The sequence below is a fragment of the Heterodontus francisci genome, chromosome 34 (assembly GCF_036365525.1).
Source record: "Heterodontus francisci isolate sHetFra1 chromosome 34, sHetFra1.hap1, whole genome shotgun sequence".
In the NCBI taxonomy this organism is placed as follows: domain Eukaryota; kingdom Metazoa; phylum Chordata; class Chondrichthyes; order Heterodontiformes; family Heterodontidae; genus Heterodontus; species Heterodontus francisci.
In genome coordinates, this window is record NC_090404.1 from 46,512,420 (window position 1) to 46,525,400 (window position 12,981).

The 12,981-nt window shown below is 47.5% G+C and overlaps 7 non-coding genes across 7 annotated transcripts; all 7 read left to right on the plus strand.

The window, feature by feature from the left end:
* The first annotated feature begins 935 nt into the window (after positions 1-935).
* trnad-guc (transfer RNA aspartic acid (anticodon GUC)) lies at positions 936-1,007 on the plus strand. The gene has a single exon. It is a non-coding gene; the product is annotated as a tRNA-Asp (tRNA).
* A 1,592-nt stretch (positions 1,008-2,599) lies between these two features.
* Positions 2,600-2,671, plus strand: trnad-guc (transfer RNA aspartic acid (anticodon GUC)). The gene has a single exon. It is a non-coding gene; the product is annotated as a tRNA-Asp (tRNA).
* Positions 2,672-4,264: 1,593 nt separating this feature from the next.
* Positions 4,265-4,336, plus strand: trnad-guc (transfer RNA aspartic acid (anticodon GUC)). The gene has a single exon. It is a non-coding gene; the product is annotated as a tRNA-Asp (tRNA).
* Positions 4,337-5,927: 1,591 nt separating this feature from the next.
* On the plus strand, positions 5,928-5,999 carry trnad-guc (transfer RNA aspartic acid (anticodon GUC)). Its single transcript has one exon. It is a non-coding gene; the product is annotated as a tRNA-Asp (tRNA).
* Positions 6,000-7,591: 1,592 nt separating this feature from the next.
* trnad-guc (transfer RNA aspartic acid (anticodon GUC)) lies at positions 7,592-7,663 on the plus strand. The gene has a single exon. It is a non-coding gene; the product is annotated as a tRNA-Asp (tRNA).
* A 1,593-nt stretch (positions 7,664-9,256) lies between these two features.
* On the plus strand, positions 9,257-9,328 carry trnad-guc (transfer RNA aspartic acid (anticodon GUC)). The gene has a single exon. It is a non-coding gene; the product is annotated as a tRNA-Asp (tRNA).
* A 3,258-nt stretch (positions 9,329-12,586) lies between these two features.
* Positions 12,587-12,658, plus strand: trnad-guc (transfer RNA aspartic acid (anticodon GUC)). Its single transcript has one exon. It is a non-coding gene; the product is annotated as a tRNA-Asp (tRNA).
* The last annotated feature ends 323 nt before the right edge of the window (positions 12,659-12,981 follow it).

Below are 12,981 nucleotides of genomic sequence, written 5' to 3' on the forward strand. Positions count from 1 at the left end.
ACTCAACGTATTCGAGTGATCAGCCTCGGCCCTGATTTTTTTTTTTAATTCCCTTGCAGCATCCTGCCATTCTCTCTTGAATGTTAACATTCAATCTGAAAGCACACGACTTTCAGTCAGCTCACACAACAACATGCTGCCTGAACTAATCCTTCTTTCCTTGTACGTCTGCTTCGAATGCGAATCACCTTATCTTCTTGTCCTCTGGTTAACCCTTCCCTCCTGCCACAAAAAAAGCTTTCTCGCTCAAAACAGTCCTTGTTTGGAACACCAAGATCAAAACTTCTGTGAGCACGATAGAACAACGCCCATCTTGCACTTTTGCACACCGTGTACCTGAAGTCATCCACGGCGAGCCCATGGTGCCAATCCTTCTCGATACCCACACGAAGGATTTCTTTCTAAAGTGTGGTGTCGGGAAAGGGGAAAAGAATAATGCAGCGTGGGCCAAAACATTGAACTCCAAATATTTTGCATATCGTGCTTGCTTCTGTTTCAAAGCCAGGAAAAGAGAGAAAAACAAACAAGTAAAGAAAGAAAGAAACAAACAAACAAACAAGCAAAAAAAATCATATGCGTTTCCTGCTTGCCTGTAGTGGCCGATGATGTGCAATATCAAGCCCGCAAAAGTGCGAATCCGCCGTCCAGATCTCTGCAGCTGTCACAGGACTGAACTGGATGAAAGTGTTGAATGTATGCCATCACAGAGAGGAGGCAAATCACTGTGCGATGTAACATCAATGATCTGGGATGAGGGATAAAATTGAATTGATTGAGTCAAGAGCTTGAGCGGTGGTACTGCGTCGGCTGCCTGGCTCCAAAGCAGAAGCCTAAATGGTGATGGAAACGTGCCCCCTCCAAGCTGACACTACATCGATGAAGCCCAAAGGTGGCTGGCAATCTCTGGCAAACTGTAGGAAGCGTTTCTGTGTGCTTCCTCGTTAGTATAGTGGTGAGTATCCCCGCTTGTCACGCGGGAGACCGGGGTTCAATTCCCCGACGGGGAGGCGTGAGCGTTGCTGAGGCCACCCGAGAGCTGGTCGGGGAAACTGTTTGAATTCCAAATCGCTTTGCACTGCCGCATGGAGACTCTCATCCACAACACGTACGCGGCCCGCCGCCCGTTTTATCAAAACTATCAACAGCAAACATGTTCCACACATCCGCCTATCACAATCACCGCACAACATCCGCTCTTTACTCATCAGACTGGCCACTTTCTCTTCTTTGCATTCACAAAGCGGCTCATTCAAAATGCACTGAACACATTTTCCTTGGCACATTTCATTGCTTCATTAAACCGCGACGCTTTCTACAACCAACATGCTTTATAAGCCACGACGCAACACATTTCACTACATCTTTCACGCGGCAGCAACACCATTGCGTTCATAGTCTGACAGCAAAATGACCCTCTAGCAGCCACACACCACCACCTGTTCAAGGCAGATAGACAATCTGAGGAGGAAGGTCACACACCTTGTACGCCATCAAACTTCAGCAAGGGCCACCTGGACGGAAAGAAGTGAAAGGTGGCAAAGGTTAATAACCTCGAATGGCTCAGTAACAAGCGCAACGAGACAAGGTGCTCAGAGGCACTGAAGAAAGTGTTGGGAATGCTACATGCCCAATACACATAGCCTGTGCGATCCCTTTGCAAGAGCTACTCAACGTATTCGAGTGATCAGCCTCGGCCCTGATTTTTTTTTTAATTCCCTTGCAGCATCCTGCCATTCTCTCTTGAATGTTAACATTCAATCTGAAAGCACACGACTTTCAGTCAGCTCACACAACAACATGCTGCCTAAACTAATCCTTCTTTCCTTGTACGTCTGCTTCGAATGCGAATCACCTTATCTTCTTGTCCTCTGGTTAACCATTCCCTCCTGCCACAAAAAAGCTTGCTCGCTCAAAACAGTGTTTGTTTGGAACACCAAGATCAAAACTTCTGTGAGCACGATAGAACAACGCCCATCTTGCACTTTTGCACACCGTGTACCTGAAGTCATCCACGGCGAGCCCATGGTGCCAATCCTTCTCGATACCCACACGAAGGATTTCTTTCTAAAGTGTGGTGTCGGGAAAGGGGAAAAGAATAATGCAGCGTGGGCCAAAACATTGAACTCCAAGTATTTTGCATATCGTGCTTGCTTCTGTTGCAAAGCCAGGAAAAGAGAGAAAAACAAACAAGTAAAGAAAGAAAGAAAGAAACAAACAAACAAGCAAAAAAAAATCATATGCATTTCCTGCTTGCCTGTAGTGGCCGATGATGTGCAATATCAAGCCCGCAAAAGTGCGAATCCGCCGTCCAGATCTCTGCAGCTGTCACAGGACTGAACTGGATGAAAGTGTTGAATGTATGCCATCACAGAGAGGAGGCAAATCACTGTGCGATGTAACATCAATGATGTGGGATGAGGGATAAAATTGAATTGATTGAGTCAAGAGCTTTAGCGGTGGTACTGCGTCGGCTGCCTGGCTCCAAAGTAGAAGCCTAAATGGTGATGGAAGCGTGCCCCCTCCAAGCTGACACAACATCTATGAAGCCCAAAGGTGGCTGGCAATCTCTGGCAAACTGTAGGGTGCGTTTCTGTGTGCTTCCTCGTTAGTATAGTGGTGAGTATCCCCGCCTGTCACGCGGGAGACCGGGGTTCAATTCCCCGACGGGGAGGCGTGAGCGTTGCTGAGACTACCCGAGAGCTGGTCGGGGAAACTTTTTGAATTCCAAATCGCTTTGCACTGCCGCATGGAGACTCTCATCCACAACACGTACGCGGCCCGCCACCCGTTTTATCAAAACTATCAGCAGCAAACATGTTCCACACATCCGCCTATCACAATCACCGCACAACATCCGCTCTTTACTCATCAGACTGGCCACTTTCTCTTCTTTGCATTCACGAAGCGGCTCATTCAAAATGCACTAAACACATTTTCCTTGGCACATTTCATTGCTTCATTAAACCTCGACGCTTTCTACAACCAACATGCTTAATAAGCCACGACGCAACACATTACACTACATCTTTCACGCGGCAGCAACACCATTGCGTTCATAGTCTGACAGCAAAATGACCCTCTAGCAGCCACACACCACCACCTGTTCAAGGCAGATAGACAATCTGAGGAGGAAGGTCACACACCTTGTACGCCATCAAACTTCAGCAAGGGCCACCTGGACGGAAAGAAGTGAAAGGTGGCAAAGGTTAATAACCTCGAATGGCTCAGTAACAAGCGCAACGAGACAAGGTGCTCAGAGGCACTGAAGAAAGTGTTGGGAATGCTACATGCCCAATACACATAGCCTGTGCGATCCCTTTGCAAGAGCTACTCAACGTATTCGAGTGATCAGCCTCGGCCCTGATTTTTTTTTTTAATTCCCTTGCAGCATCCTGCCATTCTCTCTTGAATGTTAACATTCAATCTGAAAGCACACGACTTTCAGTCAGCTCACACAACAACATGCTGCCTGAACTAATCCTTCTTTCCTTGTACGTCTGCTTCGAATGCGAATCACCTTATCTTCTTGTCCTCTGGTTAACCCTTCCCTCCTGCCACAAAAAAAGCTTTCTCGCTCAAAACAGTCCTTGTTTGGAACACCAAGATCAAAACTTCTGTGAGCACGATAGAACAACGCCCATCTTGCACTTTTGCACACCGTGTACCTGAAGTCATCCACGGCGAGCCCATGGTGCCAATCCTTCTCGATACCCACACGAAGGATTTCTTTCTAAAGTGTGGTGTCGGGAAAGGGGAAAAGAATAATGCAGCGTGGGCCAAAACATTGAACTCCAAATATTTTGCATATCGTGCTTGCCTCTGTTGCAAAGCCAGGAAAAGAGAGAAAAACAAACAAGTAAAGAAAGAAAGAAACAAACAAACAAACAAGCAAAAAAAATCATATGCGTTTCCTGCTTGCCTGTAGTGGCCGATGATGTGCAATATCAAGCCCGCAAAAGTGCGAATCCGCCGTCCAGATCTCTGCAGCTGTCACAGGACTGAACTGGATGAAAGTGTTGAATGTATGCCATCACAGAGAGGAGGCAAATCACTGTGCGATGTAACATCAATGATCTGGGATGAGGGATAAAATTGAATTGATTGAGTCAAGAGCTTGAGCGGTGGTACTGCGTCGGCTGCCTGGCTCCAAAGCAGAAGCCTAAATGGTGATGGAAACGTGCCCCCTCCAAGCTGACACTACATCGATGAAGCCCAAAGGTGGCTGGCAATCTCTGGCAAACTGTAGGAAGCGTTTCTGTGTGCTTCCTCGTTAGTATAGTGGTGAGTATCCCCGCCTGTCACGCGGGAGACCGGGGTTCAATTCCCCGACGGGGAGGCGTGAGCGTTGCTGAGGCCACCCGAGAGCTGGTCGGGCAAACTGTTTGAATTCCAAATCGCTTTGCACTGCCGCATGGAGACTCTCATCCACAACACGTACGCGGCCCGCCGCCCGTTTTATCAAAACTATCAACAGCAAACATGTTCCACACATCCGCCTATCACAATCACCGCACAACATCCGCTCTTTACTCATCAGACTGGCCACTTTCTCTTCTTTGCATTCACAAAGCGGCTCATTCAAAATGCACTGAACACATTTTCCTTGGCACATTTCATTGCTTCATTAAACCGCGACGCTTTCTACAACCAACATGCTTTATAAGCCACGACGCAACACATTTCACTACATCTTTCACGCGGCAGCAACACCATTGCGTTCATAGTCTGACAGCAAAATGACCCTCTAGCAGCCACACGCCACCACCTGTTCAAGGCAGATAGACAATCTGAGGAGGAAGGTCACACACCTTGTACGCCATCAAACTTCAGCAAGGGCCACCTGGACGGAAAGAAGTGAAAGGTGGCAAAGGTTAATAACCTCGAATGGCTCAGTAACAAGCGCAACGAGACAAGGTGCTCAGAGGCACTGAAGAAAGTGTTGGGAATGCTACATGCCCAATACACATAGCCTGTGCGATCCCTTTGCAAGAGCTACTCAACGTATTCGAGTGATCAGCCTCGGCCCTGATTTTTTTTTTAATTCCCTTGCAGCATCCTGCCATTCTCTCTTGAATGTTAACATTCAATCTGAAAGCACACGACTTTCAGTCAGCTCACACAACAACAAGCTGCCTAAACTAATCCTTCCTTCCTTGTACGTCTGCTTCGAATGCGAATCACCTTATCTTCTTGTCCTCTGGTTAACCCTTCCCCCCTGCCACAAAAAAGCTTTCTCGCTCAAAACAGTCCTTGTTTGGAACACCAAGATCAAAACTTCTGTGAGCACGATAGAACAACGCCCATCTTGCACTTTTGCACACCGTGTACCTGAAGTCATCCACGGCGAGCCCATGGTGCCAATCCTTCTCGATACCCACACGAAGGATTTCTTTCTAAAGTGTGGTGTCGGGAAAGGGGAAAAGAATAATGCAGCGTGGGCCAAAACATTGAACTCCAAATATTTTGCATATCGTGCTTGCTTCTGTTGCAAAGCCAGGAAAAGAGAGAAAAACAAACAAGTAAAGAAAGAAAGAAACAAACAAACAAACAAGCAAAAAAAATCATATGCGTTTCCTGCTTGCCTGTAGTGGCCGATGATGTGCAATATCAAGCCCGCAAAAGTGCGAATCCGCCGTCCAGATCTCTGCAGCTGTCACAGGACTGAACTGGATGAAAGTGTTGAATGTATGCCATCACAGAGAGGAGGCAAATCACTGTGCGATGTAACATCAATGATCTGGGATGAGGGATAAAATTGAATTGATTGAGTCAAGAGCTTGAGCGGTGGTACTGCGTCGGCTGCCTGGCTCCAAAGCAGAAGCCTAAATGGTGATGCAAACGTGCCCCCTCCAAGCTGACACTACATCGATGAAGCCCAAAGGTGGCTGGCAATCTCTGGCAAACTGTAGGAAGCGTTTCTGTGTGCTTCCTCGTTAGTATAGTGGTGAGTATCCCCGCCTGTCACGCGGGAGACCGGGGTTCAATTCCTCGACGGGGAGGCGTGAGCGTTGCTGAGGCCACCCGAGAGCTGGTCGGGGAAACTGTTTGAATTCCAAATCGCTTTGCACTGCCGCATGGAGACTCTCATCCACAACACGTACGCGGCCCGCCGCCCGTTTTATCAAAACTATCAACAGCAAACATGTTCCACACATCCGCCTATCACAATCACCGCACAACATCCGCTCTTTACTCATCAGACTGGCCACTTTCTCTTCTTTGCATTCACAAAGCGGCTCATTCAAAATGCACTGAACACATTTTTCTTGGCACATTTCATTGCTTCATTAAACCGCGACGCTTTCTACAACCAACATGCTTTATAAGCCACGACGCAACACATTTCACTACATCTTTCACGCGGCAGCAACACCATTGCGTTCATAGTCTGACAGCAAAATGACCCTCTAGCAGCCACACACCACCACCTGTTCAAGGCAGATAGACAATCTGAGGAGGAAGGTCACACACCTTGTACGCCATCAAACTTCAGCAAGGGCCACCTGGACGGAAAGAAGTGAAAGGTGGCAAAGGTTAATAACCTCGAATGGCTCAGTAACAAGCGCAACGAGACAAGGTGCTCAGAGGCACTGAAGAAAGTGTTGGGAATGCTACATGCCCAATACACATAGCCTGTGCGATCCCTTTGCAAGAGCTACTCAACGTATTCGAGTGATCAGCCTCGGCCCTGATTTTTTTTTTAATTCCCTTGCAGCATCCTGCCATTCTCTCTTGAATGTTAACATTCAATCTGAAAGCACACGACTTTCAGTCAGCTCACACAACAACATGCTGCCTAAACTAATCCTTCTTTCCTTGTACGTCTGCTTCGAATGCGAATCACCTTATCTTCTTGTCCTCTGGTTAACCATTCCCTCCTGCCACAAAAAAGCTTGCTCGCTCAAAACAGTGTTTGTTTGGAACACCAAGATCAAAACTTCTGTGAGCACGATAGAACAACGCCCATCTTGCACTTTTGCACACCGTGTACCTGAAGTCATCCACGGCGAGCCCATGGTGCCAATCCTTCTCGATACCCACACGAAGGATTTCTTTCTAAAGTGTGGTGTCGGGAAAGGGGAAAAGAATAATGCAGCGTGGGCCAAAACATTGAACTCCAAGTATTTTGCATATCGTGCTTGCTTCTGTTGCAAAGCCAGGAAAAGAGAGAAAAACAAACAAGTAAAGAAAGAAAGAAAGAAACAAACAAACAAGCAAAAAAAAATCATATGCATTTCCTGCTTGCCTGTAGTGGCCGATGATGTGCAATATCAAGCCCGCAAAAGTGCGAATCCGCCGTCCAGATCTCTGCAGCTGTCACAGGACTGAACTGGATGAAAGTGTTGAATGTATGCCATCACAGAGAGGAGGCAAATCACTGTGCGATGTAACATCAATGATGTGGGATGAGGGATAAAATTGAATTGATTGAGTCAAGAGCTTTAGCGGTGGTACTGCGTCGGCTGCCTGGCTCCAAAGTAGAAGCCTAAATGGTGATGGAAGCGTGCCCCCTCCAAGCTGACACAACATCTATGAAGCCCAAAGGTGGCTGGCAATCTCTGGCAAACTGTAGGGTGCGTTTCTGTGTGCTTCCTCGTTAATATAGTGGTGAGTATCCCCGCCTGTCACGCGGGAGACCGGGGTTCAATTCCCCGACGGGGAGGCGTGAGCGTTGCTGAGACTACCCGAGAGCTGGTCGGGGAAACTTTTTGAATTCCAAATCGCTTTGCACTGCCGCATGGAGACTCTCATCCACAACACGTACGCGGCCCGCCACCCGTTTTATCAAAACTATCAGCAGCAAACATGTTCCACACATCCGCCTATCACAATCACCGCACAACATCCGCTCTTTACTCATCAGACTGGCCACTTTCTCTTCTTTGCATTCACGAAGCGGCTCATTCAAAATGCACTAAACACATTTTCCTTGGCACATTTCATTGCTTCATTAAACCGCGACGCTTTCTACAACCAACATGCTTAATAAGCCACGACGCAACACATTACACTACATCTTTCACGCGGCAGCAACACCATTGCGTTCATAGTCTGACAGCAAAATGACCCTCTAGCAGCCACACACCACCACCTGTTCAAGGCAGATAGACAATCTGAGGAGGAAGGTCACACACCTTGTACGCCATCAAACTTCAGCAAGGGCCACCTGGACGGAAAGAAGTGAAAGGTGGCAAAGGTTAATAACCTCGAATGGCTCAGTAACAAGCGCAACGAGACAAGGTGCTCAGAGGCACTGAAGAAAGTGTTGGGAATGCTACATGCCCAATACACATAGCCTGTGCGATCCCTTTGCAAGAGCTACTCAACGTATTCGAGTGATCAGCCTCGGCCCTGATTTTTTTTTTTAATTCCCTTGCAGCATCCTGCCATTCTCTCTTGAATGTTAACATTCAATCTGAAAGCACACGACTTTCAGTCAGCTCACACAACAACATGCTGCCTGAACTAATCCTTCTTTCCTTGTACGTCTGCTTCGAATGCGAATCACCTTATCTTCTTGTCCTCTGGTTAACCCTTCCCTCCTGCCACAAAAAAAGCTTTCTCGCTCAAAACAGTCCTTGTTTGGAACACCAAGATCAAAACTTCTGTGAGCACGATAGAACAACGCCCATCTTGCACTTTTGCACACCGTGTACCTGAAGTCATCCACGGCGAGCCCATGGTGCCAATCCTTCTCGATACCCACACGAAGGATTTCTTTCTAAAGTGTGGTGTCGGGAAAGGGGAAAAGAATAATGCAGCGTGGGCCAAAACATTGAACTCCAAATATTTTGCATATCGTGCTTGCTTCTGTTGCAAAGCCAGGAAAAGAGAGAAAAACAAACAAGTAAAGAAAGAAAGAAACAAACAAACAAACAAGCAAAAAAAATCATATGCGTTTCCTGCTTGCCTGTAGTGGCCGATGATGTGCAATATCAAGCCCGCAAAAGTGCGAATCCGCCGTCCAGATCTCTGCAGCTGTCACAGGACTGAACTGGATGAAAGTGTTGAATGTATGCCATCACAGAGAGGAGGCAAATCACTGTGCGATGTAACATCAATGATCTGGGATGAGGGATAAAATTGAATTGATTGAGTCAAGAGCTTGAGCGGTGGTACTGCGTCGGCTGCCTGGCTCCAAAGCAGAAGCCTAAATGGTGATGGAAACGTGCCCCCTCCAAGCTGACACTACATCGATGAAGCCCAAAGGTGGCTGGCAATCTCTGGCAAACTGTAGGAAGCGTTTCTGTGTGCTTCCTCGTTAGTATAGTGGTGAGTATCCCCGCCTGTCACGCGGGAGACCGGGGTTCAATTCCCCGACGGGGAGGCGTGAGCGTTGCTGAGACTACCCGAGAGCTGGTAGGGGAAACTTTTTGAATTCCAAATCGCTTTGCACTGCCGCATGGAGACTCTCATCCACAACACGTACGCGGCCCGCCACCCGTTTTATCAAAACTATCAGCAGCAAACATGTTCCACACATCCGCCTATCACAATCACCGCACAACATCCGCTCTTTACTCATCAGACTGGCCACTTTCTCTTCTTTGCATTCACAAAGCGGCTCATTCAAAATGCACTAAACACATTTTCCTTGGCACATTTCATTGCTTCATTAAACCGCGACGCTTTCTACAACCAACATGCTTAATAAGCCACGACGCAACACATTACACTACATCTTTCACGCGGCAGCAACACCATTGCGTTCATAGTCTGACAGCAAAATGACCCTCTAGCAGCCACACACCACCACCTGTTCAAGGCAGATAGACAATCTGAGTAGGAAGGTCACACACCTTGTACGCCATCAAACTTCAGCAAGGGCCACCTGGACGGAAAGAAGTGAAAGGTGGCAAAGGTTAATAACCTCGAATGGCTCAGTAACAAGCGCAACGAGACAAGGTGCTCAGAGGCACTGAAGAAAGTGTTGGGAATGCTACATGCCCAATACACATAGCCTGTGCGATCCCTTTGCAAGAGCTACTCAACGTATTCGAGTGATCAGCCCTCGGCCCTGATTTTTTTTTTAATTCCCTTGCAGCATCCTGCCATTCTCTCTTGAATGTTAACATTCAATCTGAAAGCACACGACTTTCAGTCAGCTCACACAACAACATGCTGCCTAAACTAATCCTTCTTTCCTTGTACGTCTGCTTCGAATGCGAATCACCTTATCTTCTTGTCCTCTGGTTAACCCTTCCCTCCTGCCACAAAAAAGGTTGCTCGCTCAAAACTGTCCTTGTTTGGAACACCAAGATCAAAACTTCTGTGAGCACGAGAGAACAACGCCCATCTTGCACTTTTGCACACCGTGTACCTGAAGTCATCCACGGCGAGCCCATGATGCCAATCCTTCTCGATACCCACACGAAGGATTTCTTTCTAAAGTGTGGTGTCGGGAAAGGGGAAAAGAATAATGCAGCGTGGGCCAAAACATTGAACTCCAAATATTTTGCATATCGTGCTTGCTTCTGTTGCAAAGCCAGGAAAAGAGAGAAAAACAAACAAGTAAAGAAAGAAAGAAACAAACAAACAAACAAGCAAAAAAAATCATATGCGTTTCCTGCTTGCCTGTAGTGGCCGATGATGTGCAATATCAAGCCCGCAAAAGTGCGAATCCGCCGTCCAGATCTCTGCAGCTGTCACAGGACTGAACTGGATGAAAGTGTTGAATGTATGCCATCACAGAGAGGAGGCAAATCACTGTGCGATGTAACATCAATGATCTGGGATGAGGGATAAAATTGAATTGATTGAGTCAAGAGCTTGAGCGGTGGTACTGCGTCGGCTGCCTGGCTCCAAAGCAGAAGCCGAAATGGTGATGGAAACGTGCCCCCTCCAAGCTGACACAACATCTATGAAGCCCAAAGGTGGACGGCAATCTCTGGCAAACTGTAGGATGGGTCACTGTGTGCTTCCTCGTTAGTATAGTGGTGAGTATCCCCGCCTGTCACGCGGGAGACGGGGATTCAATTCCCCGACGGGGAGGCGTGAGCGTTGCTGAGGCCACCCGAGAGCTGTTAAGGGAAACTTTTTGAATTCCAAATCGCTTTGCACTGCCGCATGGAGACTCTCATCCACAACAGGTACGCGGCCCGCCACCCGTTTTATCAAAACTATCAACAGCAAACATGTTCCACACATCCGCCTATCACAATCACCGCACAACATCCGCTCTTTACTCATCAGACTGGCCACTTTCTCTTCTTTGCATTCACAAAGCGGCTCATTCAAAATGCACTAAACACATTTTCCTTGGCACATTTCATTGCTTCATTAAACCGCGAGGCTTTCTACAACCAACATGCTTTATAAGCCACGACGCAACACATTTCACTACATCTTTCACGCGGCAGCAACACCATTGCGTTCATAGTCTGACAGCAAAATGACCCTCTAGCAGCCACACACCACCACCTGTTCAAGGCAGATAGACAATCTGAGGAGGAAGGTCACACACCTTGTACGCCATCAAACTTCAGCAAGGGCCACCTGGACGGAAAGAAGTGAAAGGTGGCAAAGGTTAATAACCTCGAATGGCTCAGTAACAAGTGCAACGAGACAAGGTGCTCAGAGGCACTGAAGAAAGTGTTGGGAATGCTACATGCCCAATACACATAGCCTGTGCGATCCCTTTGCAAGAGCTACTCAACGTATTCGAGTGATCAGCCCTCGGCCCTGATTTTTTTTTTAATTCCCTTGCAGCATCCTGCCATTCTCTCTTGAATGTTAACATTCAATCTGAAAGCACACGACTTTTAGTCAGCTCACACAACAACATGCTGCCTAAACTAATCCTTCTTTCCTTGTACGTCTGCTTCGAATGCGAATCACCTTATCTTCTTGTCCTCTGGTTAACCCTTCCCTCCTGCCACAAAAAAAGCTTTCTCGCTCAAAACAGTCCATGTTTGGAACACCAAGATCAAACCTTCTGTGAGCACGAGAGAACAACGCCCATCTTGCACTTTTGCACACCGTGTACCTGAAGTCATCCACGGCGAGCCCATGGTGCCAATCCTTCTCGATACCCACACGAAGGATTTCTTTCTAAAGTGTGGTGTCGGGAAAGGGGAAAAGAATAATGCAGCGTGGGCCAAAACATTGAACTCCAAGTATTTTGCATATCGTGCTTGCTTCTGTTGCAAAGCCAGGAAAAGAGAGAAAAACAAACAAGTAAAGAAAGAAAGAAACAAACAAGCAAACAAGCAAAAAAAAATCATATGCGTTTCCTGCTTGCCTGTAGTGGCTGATGATGTGCAATATCAAGCCCGCAAAAGTGCGAATCCGCCGTCCAGATCTCTGCAGCTGTCACAGGACTGAACTGGATGAAAGTGTTGAATGTATGCCATCACAGAGAGGAGGCAAATCACTGTGCGATGTAACATCAATGATGTGGGATGAGGGATAAAATTGAATTGATTGAGTCAAGAGCTTTAGCGGTGGTACTGCGTCGGCTGCCTGGCTCCAAAGTAGAAGCCTAAATGGTGATGGAAGCGTGCCCCCTCCAAGCTGACACAACATCTATGAAGCCCAAAGGTGGCTGGCAATCTCTGGCAAACTGTAGGGTGGGTCTCTGTGTGCTTCCTCGTTAGTATAGTGGTGAGTATCCCCGCCTGTCACGCGGGAGACCGGGATTCAATTCCCCGACGGGGAGGCGTGAGCGTTGCTGAGGCCACCCGAGAGCTGTTCAGGGAAACTTTTTGAATTCCAAATCGCTTTGCACTGCCGCATGGAGACTCTCATCCACAACACGTACGCGGCCCGCCACCCGTTTTATCAAAATTATCAACAGCAAACATGTTCCACACATCCGCCTATCACAATCACCGCACAACATCCGCTCTTTACTCATCAGAGTGGCCACTTTCTCTTCTTTGCATTCACAAAGCGGCTCATTCAAAATGCACTAAACACATTTTCCTTGGCACATTTCATTGCTTCATTAAACCGCGACGCTTTCTCCAACCAAAATGCTTT